Raw genomic sequence first — 13047 nt, forward strand, 5'->3', positions numbered from 1 at the left:
TATTACAAATTTTAAAGCTATGCCAGCAATGTAGTATATTACATAAAAGTTGTTCTGAACTAGGCCCTCACTGAAAATGATTTATAAGTTTGCATTACATCATTAAAAGCTATTTCAGTTGCCAACCCACTCGAACCAGTAAAATATCTTATGCTTTCTATTTAGTTTAAGTAAACCGATGAAATATTAAAACGGTTAATGTACTTGAGGCTTCACACCTGAACTATGATGTTTCAGGAATGGTTTTAGAGTTTAAACTACAGGAAACTTGTATTTCACATTAGATACTCAAAAGCCCCAGAACAAGTTATCTTCAAAACCTTGGTGTGTGTTTCCATCTTTTAAATAGATAATTTATTTGCAAACTGAACTCTCTTGTATAATACCATTTGTTTCCCAATCTGCACGTTATATTGCATTTTACCAACTGTTTCATTTTTTTCTAGTATTATCTCCACTGAAGATCTCCAAACTTAAATAAATAAATAAATAAATAAATAAATCATTGTAGGGTACAAGGTACTTTAATTATACATATCTCTCATTTGTATTTAAAAATGAATTCAAAGTGCATGTACAAGCAAGTCAATGATGCCTGAAAAAATATGTTTTCCGTTTTGTTTTCTTCAGATCTTGACAATTAGACACAATACTCAGTCAATTCTCCTATTAAAATTACTAATTGTAGAGGGAAAAGGGCTTGTATTTTTTGTGTTTTGTTCATTATATTATTTGATACAAATTGCATTGTGGATTTTGATAACGATTCAGAAGATATTTTACTAGAGCCCCCATCAAAAATATGGATACAGATGGAAGAATGGCTAAGTATATTTTGAGCACCTTGTATATGCTTTGTAATGCTTACTTCTCATTGTACAGTTAATATTTTGCTGATTATACTTGGTCATCCAGAATAAAAAAAAATCTAGCTCACTCAAATGTTTGCATATCAAATCTTTCACACTAAGACTTATAGCTGTTTACTGGGTAGATATACAGCATGATTACTTTACCAACACCAAAACAGAGAAAAAGAAAATCCTACCATTACCTGAAATACTTATCATATCCTGACTGACATTACCAGACCCTTACAGGACCAGCAGCAGGGGGCATATTTCATAATTCTGCTTCCATCAGAGGATGTAAACAGAATGATAAGTCACTAATCTTCATCACCTCTTTTGCACGTTAATGAGGAAAATATTACTCGGTGTGTGTATTTCTAATTTTCTCTGCTCTGGAATGAGAAAAAGACACATATGCATAGATGAATGCACCAAAAACAAATAACTACAAAATATCTAGATTTTAATAGCTGCTGGGATGATGTCTTCTACTCTGCAGGTATGTTTCCTTATGATTTATAGTGTGATGAGCTCTAGACTTGGAGAACAAACATAGAACTAGCGAGTAATGAGAAGAGAAAGATATTCACTGCCCCAAAAAGTTCAGGCTCTATTTGTTCCACTAGCTTCATGTAGGAGTACTCCTGTGTTTTCACAGAGTTCTGTTTGTATTCATGGTGATTTGCTTTACTAGATGCATTTGCAGGATTGGAATCTTAATTAATATTAGTTGTAGAAAACAGCCAAAAATTGCATGTACTTTTTTTAGGCATAGCTGCAACATACTGCTCAATGTCTAATGCCAGATCACTCTAATTATAGATACTGAATAGGAGAAATCAAATATGAAGTAAAAACTGTTTGAAATGACCATTTTATTTTATGCTGATTCTTTTAGACGTTAGTATTACAGATTGTAGGGGAAAAATAAAAAATAAAAAATAAATCTGACACCCCCACTCCCCTTCCCCCCCAAAAAAGATAGATTTCCCTTTCCCTTAAAAATACATGCCAAGATGAGCTTAATTTGCAGAGGGATCACTGAAAGATAAAATCATATTTGTTTCAAAGATATGAAGACATGCAGGAAATTATTTTAAGTTTGGTGGAGCCAATGACACTAGTGATGTTTAAAAATTAGATAACATCTTCAGTATCTTTAAAGAAGGTCCAAGCAGAATACCTTAAGGAAACTGACACACTTACATATATATATATAATTAAAAAATAGCTTTATCAATATGTTGTGAATATATTATTTCTTACAATTAACCTTTCCAATATATTTGTATTCATTATGCTTTATTAGGCATCACATTATGTGGCCTTTGATGCAATACAGATAGGTCTCAGGGTGGGTTCAATAAACTGTTCCACTGAGGGACTGTCTTTGAGATGCTTTTGCATCACCTAAGTATATGTATTGGACACTGAATCACATTGAATCACTCTCAGGAGCCACCTTTCTCTCTTCATTGGTGCCTGTCTCATGCATTTCATCTAAAATAGATGCCCATAATAAAAGTGTGAAACCCCTTTATTCCTTATCCCATTTTCCAAAACTGTGTCTAGTGCCTAGCACTGTGGGCTTGGCAAAGCTCAGCTGTATAGCAAGTAAGAGGTATATTATTCGACAAACATTGCAGCTGACTGAGACACACATGCAAAATACAACATGTGGGGACACTCTCTGGAATTCTGCAGTTCCCTTGCAGGCATATTGTCCATGTTACATATTTGTGCATTTCAGCCATAGACCATATCACTTAGGGATTTAGATTTTATTTAATAATGCAAGCATATTTCAATACAAGATGGGAAACTAAAAATATTTTCCATTTAACTGTTTCAAAACACCATGTGCAAGAGAACACAACAAAATGGAATTAACTCATAACATATGCAACTCTTATTTGTGCAAGAGCAGTATATGCCCCTAAATCCAGACTCCAGCATCTGGAGGCATAGCATGTCTCTACTGGAAGAGAGAAGTATGAGACATGTCAGCTTCTTGGATATGTTACATTGAAAGCCGTGCCTTTTCATTCATGATACCCAATACAATGCCAATTAAAACTAATAAAGCAGACAATGTCCAGGTAAACTGCCTTGGAAGTATTTTGGATTTTTCATCTCATTAGTCATAGGCAGTAGGATTACCCTGAGAAAAGTATTTACAATATTAAAAAATAAATGAAATGAAATGAAATGAAATGAAATGAAATAAAATAAAATAAAATAAAATAAAATAAAATAAAATAAAATAAAATAAAATAAATAAAATAAAATAAAATAAAATAAAATAAAATAAAATAAAATAAAATAAAATAAAAATCTCATCTAAAGCTCTTCATTTGAAACAATCAAGTTTGAATGAAACCTAATAACCCACGGTATAAATCATTTATTCATAGTGCATCCAAATGTACTGATCCCATTTGTAGAAACAAGTTTTGATGTCACCAAGGTTTTTCTTGTCTCTTTCTCTTTACTACTTTTTACCTCTAGCACCGTCATGGAATAATGTATTCTTTCTACACTTTCAATATTGTGATCATCTTGGTAGAGTCTCTGAAAACATCGTAAAGAAACAATTCATCGTTTAAGTGTTTTATAACATGAATTGTCTTCAGGCTTGACCTTGAGTCTTATTTTTTCCCCATCATCCTCACGGGAGATACTTTAGAGGATCAGCTTCATTGTTAGACTGCAATAGCAATTTTAAAAAGTGCAGCTAAACATAAATATTCTTTCTCGTGGTAAAAATAAACAAACAACAACAACAACAAAAGAAAATTGCATTTTGAAACAAAAGTGTGAAAGAGTTTTGGTGGATAAGATATTGTTTTCTTAATGCATTTGCAAATTTTTATTGCACTAAAATTTTTAGATAATCTGTAATAGAAGTTGAGACCTCTAACTTTTCTTTCATTCATTTCTATCAATTAATCTTTTTTATATTCAGAGCAATCAAAGGAGAAAGTATTGCAGCTATTCTTATTTTCAGAAAATACAAGTCGAAACTGAGAAACTGCTTTGCTACAAAAATTTGTTTATTAAGCTTTGAAAATCCTCTGCTGAACAGCATAGTGGTTGTATATACACACACATGCATACAGTGTAAGAGGGTGTTCAGCCATGCAAAAATGCAAACATACCTCCAGGCTCACATCTTTAATGTACGGTTAAAACAAATTACGTTAGTGACTATTTTCTTTTTAATAATGGGGATAGTTCTTAGATGCATTACACAAAACCAGAATACCTCACAATGAGGTAAACGAAGGAACAGAAAAATCTCTTTGCACAGATTACCAGACAAAGTTCTGATTTCACTTCCTAGCTGAGAAAAATGTTTGGGAATGTATCTAATCTAACACACCCTATAAAACCGTACAGTAGTCCCTGGTATAACAGGGAGCAGTGTGGATGTAAAGGTCACATCCCATAGCAAAATTCCAAGATTTCAGCCTGCAATCCAATACTGCCTAATGAATTTTCAAATTGTGAAGTTGTGTGCCCATTTTGGAAAGTAGGTAGGTTGTCTTTCTGTATAGATGTTCATTAATTTCATCATGTATGAAGTACATAATACATGTGAACCCCTGCAGCTGTGGTAAGAAGTCTTTTTTAAAATATACCTTGGCTTGATGATGAGAATATTTTGCTCTAAAAATAAGTCATGCATTTAAATATTTAAATATGACAGGCGTGTATCCAGGGGTGCATGCAGCAAGATTACCCTGTACAATTTGTAGTCCTTCAGACTTCCCCAAATGAAGTCCCATAAATATGAACATACACTGCTTGTTGTTTTCTTTTTTTTTTAAGTTTCCTTTATTGGTATCATAATAGTATGGCCCAAATATAAGGAAATAACCATATCATATTAAACACAGGAATATGCTTTCACAGTCATTTATTGTGCATAGCTAGTAAACATTTCCTGGCAAACAATTTAGAGAGTCCATAAATTCCATCCTAACGCTACTTCCGTAGCTACACGCACTGCACCATACACGAGGGTATTAGCTCAGTCTCTCTCATCCGGAATGGGTGGATTGGAATTGAAAAATCCCCACCCCCACCCCCCATTATAGCACCATATGTCTCGAAAGTCTATCCTCTCTCAGGGCAAACGGCTCCTCTCAGATCCGCCTGATGGATCATGACTAAAATTCTGCTGTCCCTTGCTATTTAATCTAACAGCATTGCTGAAGTATCTATCAAGAGAGCACAACAAGCCAAGCATCCCTTTGGCGTGAGCGGCAGTTCCCCACACAGAGAGTATCAGGAATATGGAATATCAGAGGGAAAGTCGACCACACCATGCCAATTTGTATGGAAAAAATGATTCTGAAGCTAAGGGTAGGGAAAAGAATAAAACCTCTGGATTAAAAAAAAAAAAAAAAAAAAAAAAAAGCAGTCCTCATAATTACCTGTTGCCTCATACAATCAGTTAACCATTGTTAGTAGACCAACTTTGTAGAATCTTCAAAGGTACTGAGTCTGTCAGAATTTCAGACAGTTTTCTCTACGTATCTTATTCAGGTGTTTATATAATGAGGGATTATTAGGGAAACAGTTTACTCATAAAGATTTTTGGAGGGTTAGATTTCTGCTCAGTCTTTTTCAGTCCTTTTGTTGTGTGTGTCTGCTGAATTACACTGGGAAAAAAATACTTTAAACAGCCCTCAAACCATTTTGCATTTGAAAAAAAAGAAAAAAAAATCATATGAAATGATCACGTTAAGGTAACGTTCATACCACTAGTACCAGAGACTAAACTGACATATTTCAACCAGTTTGGATCCTTATTACAGGTATACATTATTATCATTCCTGTTACAGCTATTATTTCCAGATTATTTTGGATTGGAAACAAAGAGTTAGCAAAAATCTGGACTCCTTCCAAAGTTCCAAAGACCAGCTCGAAAGCTCAAAGGGGTTCAGTCACCATGTCAGTGTTCTGCTTTACAATCTTTAATTTTACAAGGTATAATACTAAAACCTCTCTTTTGTACCCCTTGAATCAGTTTTAAGGAAGGGTTGTATGATAACAAAGATGACTAAGAGCAGAAAGATTTTATTTCCCTGGCTGTGGAAGTCTTTATTTCTAACTCCCTGTTTTTAAAATCCTCTTTCAGTTATTTATAATGAATGGAGCCATTATTAAACAAATAGTCCTGTTCTTAGTTACTGGCTGCACTATATTTGAAAATCCACATATCTCAATCTTCAGTCATATGTGTGTCAAAAACTCCCCTTTGGAAGATTATTAGGTGAACAACAAAGACTTTGGAGTAACAGTATGATGATGGATTACACATTTGAAGCTAATTAAAATATTTAAAAAGATTAAAAGATATTAAAGCTTTAGAAATTTTTCTAGATTGCCCTCTATAGATTTTTTCTATATTGTCCTTTGCCCACTGCTCAACAGCAGACCTTTCATAAGCATCCCTCATTTTCTGACTACTCATCTTTACGACTTCCCTGTACTTCCTCCTAGTACCTCTAAGGCACTGAGTTCAGCCATGAGTCCTTCAGCAGTATGCCGAAGAGAAGTAGTTTGTGGTCTGCAATTTGCTCAACTTATTGTCTGATGATAAAGGCCCTAATCCTTTTCCTGGATCAGGACCTCCGCCAGCTTCCTTTCATTGTGCACATGGGCAAACAGAGCAAGAAGAAAGATAACGCTCCGCTTGTTCAGCATAACTCCAGCAATCATTTTCTCTTTTATGTTTCCAGTGAATCTGATTGCTGGCAAAAGCTTCCAGAAAAAGACAAGTCTGATCAGAAAGAGCATGAGCAGAGAAAGTCCAGTTTCTCAAACATATTGCCTGGAAGACTATTTTGTACTGGTGACGGGGCATATTAGTCACTGGGCCTAGTCAGCCTTGGCCTCTCACAAATCAAACAAGTGTTCCTGCTTGGGTGAATGTCCTCTAATAAGGATTTTATTGTGAATACTTGTCCAACAACTACAAGACACTATAGTCTTTTATTTAACATTATGCTTATGAATGGTAGTATGGATTTTTTTCCTTACTATCTTCATGGTACAGAGTACCAATAACAAATTCAATTCAGGTGTTTTATATATATTAAATAGTAGGAAATACATCTGTTTAAAAAATGTAGCTCATTCCTGTGCTTTCAGAGTCTCTCTGGATTTATTATATTAAAGCCAAATTTATTGTTAATCCATTTAACACTGATTGTATTCCTCAAATATGTTTGGTGTTTCCTTTCAGAACAGTCATATACAGGTCAGTATTACACCTTAATACTGGTACTGGCATAGAAGTGCTAGAAACAGGTAATACATTGACACAATACAATATCAACAGTTCTTGCTGATAAAATACCTACAACCTTAATAATTACACGGTGACCAGTTGAATCATTAGCAACTATTTAATGAGATCTCTGTTGAAATCTTTGCCCTTCTGTGTCAGGTGTTGTGCACGGAACAGGAGAACTGATTATCTAAATAGGCAAGATAAACTGTAAAAGAAATGAAACCGGATAAATGTTAGGCAACTATACTTAAAATTAGAAACATATACCATAAACATTCAGTTCAGGTCTGTCATTAAGAATAGTTTGCTGGCTACACAAACAGAAATGTCGTGTTCCTCTTTAAAATGTTTCTAGTAAATTATGTAGCAAGAATTAGGAGATGCATTCCCTGAAAGCATTCTAATAGCACTTTTGAATAGGTTTCACTCTCATAACGAATAGAATTATATCAGAGAGAGTTAATTAGGAGTTATGGTCCAGTTAGAAAACTTCACCATGAAGCTAGTGGCAAGTTAAATTGTTATAATATGGAACAGAGCTTTGTGAAGAAAACTGCTGGAAGTCTAACAGTTTGAGTGCTACTGACTTCAAAGAGGCTAGAATTTCAGCCCCCATTTCCAGAATTCTATAATTCGTTATAATTGTAGCTGCATTTTTGGTCTGTAATGTATTTCTGCCCAAAGCATTAAAGTGAGCAATCTGCATATGATGTTATAAATAAACAGTCTACGACAGGACACTGTGAATCTAGGTTACGATTTCACTCTAACATGCAAAAAAAAAGAAGAAAAAAAAAAGGGGGAGGGCAACAAAAACCTGCCTTTGTACTCTAAGTCTTTCACACATCTCAGTGTCAATAATTTTAAAACTACACTCTGTTATGAAGTAATAATTCAAAATGTAGTTATATCAGACTGACATTTTAGATCTCATATTTTATGTCTCATTTGAAAGATTCTCATTGCTGTAATGTTTAAATAATAATTTTAAAAGTCTGCATTTCATGTCATGAAATATCTTAACATTGAAAAAATGCTTATGGACTATGGAATAATCTCAACATGAGCTGGAAACCTCAGAGCATTCATAATAAAACTTAAGCTACATTAAATAAATAAAAAATGACAACTTTCCCAAGTGCATCCAACACAGAGAAATTTGCTACCAGATTTCAGTGCGATAAAGAAGAATCAGAGAATTATACATTAATTACTAGAACCTGATTAAATTTGGTAAATTTTGGCAAATGAATTAAAATTCAATGTTTGTTTTTGGTGATATAAGGCAGTTACCTTTTACAAAATGGATGATGAGTGTGCACCAGTTATTTAGAGAAAATATCAAAGGTAAAATGTGAATGACACCTTCAGTCTCCTAAAGAATACTTTAATGGCCATCTCAAAAAAAAAAAAAAAAAAAAAAAAAAAAAAGTAACAAGCAAGGAGTAACCTCCTAATTTTTTGTTGCAATAATTAAATGACTTAGAAAGTACGTGAAGGCAGCTTCTAAAGAAAAAATACCTCTGTATTTTTTCCATGCTCCGTAAGCAAGGGAAAATGTAGCAATTAATGCAAATTAGAAGCTGGGAATTAAAAAGTATTGATAAAGAAAGCCAAAGGTCACAAAGAGAAAACAAGATAAGTACAATATGAATACATTTTGAAATTATATTTTAAACAAAAAATCCTAACAATTGCCTTGCTCCCTTATTAAATGGATTACTAGGATTTTTGTAATAATTTTTTATTATATGTTTTTTTTTTTAAAGGCATTCTCAAATACTTTTTTTTTCTGTATTTTGGAAAAATGTCAAATGATGTATTCATATCAGATAATTATGATGAATTTGTATTTCAGTAGTAGTACAGGAGAACATTAAATAACAGCTAATAAAACTAGACATTTTTAAAATTAGTAGACCTGAATAATTTGCATGGAGGTATTTTAATACATTTGGCAGAGAACCTGTCTGCACAGTTAGTGAGGATTTTTAATGCCTCTTGGAGAACTAGGGAGGTTTAGAGAACTAAGCAAAAATTTTTGTCAATATTTAAAGAGAATAAATGTGATGACTTAAATGTCTATAGGCATTTCAACTTCACATTGATCTCAAGCAAAATAAGGAAGGATTTCTAGCAATATCAGCTCATTTTAATCAAAGCAGTGAGAACAGAAAATTATGGAAAATTACCATGCCAAAGCTAACTCAATATCATTTAATAAAAGCATATGTTTGGTAGGATAAACATAATTTCAGTAGTATTAAATATGCAGAGGAATATTGGAAAGTCTTCTACTTGTTAATCATACTATTTTATTGAAAAAAAAAAAAAAAACCATTTAAGTCAATATTGTACTTACTAAATTGACTCAAATCTGAGTCTCATTCGCATAGTAAGTAGGGAATAATAGTCAGCGGTGCTTATTGTAATGGTGACCAACAAGTGTGTGTCCCCATGAAATTTTTTATCTATCTGTGAGTCTTGTATGAATAATAAGTGAAAATATTTAGGAAGTTTTCAGTTAAAGTGATTGGAAGATCAGTAAATATAGAGTCAAGTCACTGTGGAACCTGGATTGCTCAGGAAACTGTCTGTAGCCAGTAGCAGTTAAGCTGCAAACTTCAGACAAGACAAACACACTCTCTAATAGGAAAGTCTGCATGTCACTGCTACAAGGTAGAGACTCTGCCCACAACCTGAAGCCAGTCTGAAAAAGACGGCAGAGCAGATAGTCAGCTGGGAAGAGTACAAGAAAATAGACACGGGTCTGATACAACCCATGGGCACTGAACTAGAGAAACATGGAGGAGAAACATAGAGGTAACAGGGTTGTGTTACCTCTGTCCTTGGCAGGGATGCAACCAGTTCTGGAATAGTGCATCCACAACTCAAGAAAAAATTATTGAAACATTGGAAAAGGTTCAGAGAAAAGCAATAGGACTGATGAAAGGATTGGAAAATATTCCTTGTACTGACTCAAATAGTTTGATCTATTTAGGTTATCAGAGAGAAGTTTAAAAGGCTTATAAATAACTAAGTGAGAAATTTGATAACACTAGACTTTACAGTTCAGTGACAAAGGTATAACAGAAGATGTTGGAGAAACACACTGGAAGGTTTAAATCAAGAGCGAAGGTTTTTTTCTTCCATTCAAATCTAAGCTATAGTTCTAAAAAAAAAAAAAAAAAAAAGGAAATTAAGGACAGTTGTGGTGCCCCTCTCACAGAGGGGCAGACTGAACAGATGACCTTAATAGCCTCTTAGCTTTATAGGCCATGAATCGACAGCTTCAATTGCGGGCTTCTCTGCTCCATATTTTCTGAAGCCACCACTGGGCAGATCCAACTAGTGCGATGTTAATCGGAACCAGGTGGAGCCTGTTTTTGCCACACAAGGGAGCTTCCCCTGAAGCTACATTGGATAAGACCAAGATTTGACTGGAGTGAAAAAAATCATACAGTATGAAAAGCTTGTGTCTATCATATTGACACACATCATTTCTAATTATTGCAAAATTTATCGATATTTCAGTGAATATAAAACACTGTCTTGAGGAGTAAATGGTGTGGTAAATTTAATGGCAAAGTGGATTTAAACTCCCCTACATACAGACACGCCTTATCGGCTCCAGAGAAATAGAAGGAAATGGAAAATTATGCACAAACACATACAGCTCTGTTTAAGTAAGGTAGAGTACAGGAGAGAGCAAACTCCTTTTGCCTGTTTTTTATGCTCTTGAGAATAGCATAGGTCCAAAATCTTTTTTCAACCACAGCCATTTCTCAATTACTGTTCTAGATAGGAGAGAGCTGGATCAACAAAGGAAAGAGAAATGCTAACAGGATAAAAAATAAAAGACATATAAACAATATACCATATGTAGGACACGCACCATGTGCCAGCCTCATTTTTTTTCCTCTCTCTCTTATGTGGTCCAATAAGTCCAGTCGTTTGGAGGGTCTGTCTACTGCAGTGTCTACTTCAGGCATTTGATGTAGGTGCTTTGACTTGCAGCTGCCCCCTGCCCCCCGGCTCAGTTCCCAGAACCTCTGTCTCTCTGGCATCTATGCAGGGAAGGAAAAACGCCTAGTCTTTAAAACTATGCCTAAGTTAGATATCTAGATTAGCCTGAAGCTGTTGTATAAATATCAATCTTTTCTATTTTCTTTTTTATTATTATTATTATTTTTTTTTTTTTTTTTTTTTTTGTTTTTTTTTTCTTTCTTTTCTTTTTTCTTTTTTTTTTTTTTTCCCAATTATTACTGCTATGGAAAAAATAATAATTGTTTCAATTACAATGTTATAAATTGCAGGAAAGTTTACAAATTCAAGGCCAAGTCCTAGCTGGTACAGTTCATATATTGGTATTCAAATAAACAGACCGATTCCCATTTGCCCCAGCAGAAGTGCAGCCTTTGAGCTGGTTTTACAAACCAAGTCATCCACCTGATCCTGTTGGGTAAAGCAAATACATTTTCATAAAATACAGAAAAGAACATTTTACAATGTAAGTCCATTAAGAAAAACCTCAGAGCAGGAAAAAAAAAAAAAAAAGAAAGAAAAGAAAGACAAGGAAGGAAGGAAGGAAGGAAGGAAGGAAGAGAGAAAGAAAGAGAGAAAGAGAAAAAGAAAGAGAGAGAGAGAGAGAGAGAAAGAAAGTAGGAAAGAAAGAAAGAAAGAAAGAAAGAAAGAAAGAAAGAAAGAAAGAAAGAAAGAGAGAGAGAGAGAGAGAAAGAAAATAATAAGAAAGTAAAAAATTATGTCATAAATGACAGCTACTACAGTCTGCAGAAAACACTTCTCTTGTAAAAGCAGAGAAAAAGTGGTGAGAGATCAGCATCAGGCTCAATAACATTTGAAAATAATCTATTTTTCTGAGGAAGTTTCTTACTTCCCTTCCAAAATTAATTGTCATTTTCTTTTAAAGAAGGGAAAAAAAAAAAAAAAAAAAAAAAAAAAAAAAGGAAGAAGAAAAAAGAGAAAAACACTCTTTAAACACTTTGCAGCTTCACATCAACTAAAAGCTTTGCATTATACTTCACTTGTACTGGGTGGTACTGCAGCACTCCAAGCAAAGCAGAGCGTACAGATCGCAGCACACTGTAAAGCTAGTCATTTCACAACAGCAGTAAGGCAACTTTGCATAAATATTCTTGAAAGACAGTGAAGAAAGAAGAGGAAACTGCATTTTTAATGCAAGGTCTCTAATGCTAAGAAATGCTCTGTATACTCCTGGAACCCTTCTGTTAAAATGTCTCTAACTCTAGGGACACATTGTATAAGGCAGTTATGCACCATTTAAATGTGAAAAATGCACACTTTACTTGGAAAAGGATGTGTGATGTGAAGTGTTTTTAAGAATAATTGAATGATTTTGTGATTCATTAAATGTATTTTCCTCAGCGAGCAAGTAATGGCTTTTCCACTAAGCACCCAAAGGGTGAAAAGTCAAACAGTTAGGAGTAAAGCATCCTTAGGAAAAGGGTCATTTTCAGAGCTTTTTGTTTTATTCCTTATCTCTTTTTTGTTCTAAGAGGAACATAACAATGAGGAAGCAAAATAAATAAATAAATAAACAAATAAATAAATAAAAAGGTGAATAACTCAGTGTAGGAAATTAAACAGATTTGAATGCTGGGGACAAAAGGATATGTGGCAGTTGTCTGTGCTTGCTTTAAGAGGATATATAGAAAAATTGTGGCACTTAAGGTTTACTGAATATGGCTTCATGTGCATATGCCTGCTGAGACCATGGGTTCAGTTCTTTTATGGGAGGAAAAAGAAAGCTGTTTTCATATACCCAATATTCTTTAAGCCAAAGTGTAAATCTTCAGTTTCTTTTTTTTTTTTTTTTTTTTTTTTTTTTTTTTTTTTGCGGGTGTTGGAGG

This window comes from Aythya fuligula, chromosome 2, assembly GCF_009819795.1.
Source record: "Aythya fuligula isolate bAytFul2 chromosome 2, bAytFul2.pri, whole genome shotgun sequence".
NCBI lineage: Eukaryota > Metazoa > Chordata > Aves > Anseriformes > Anatidae > Aythya > Aythya fuligula.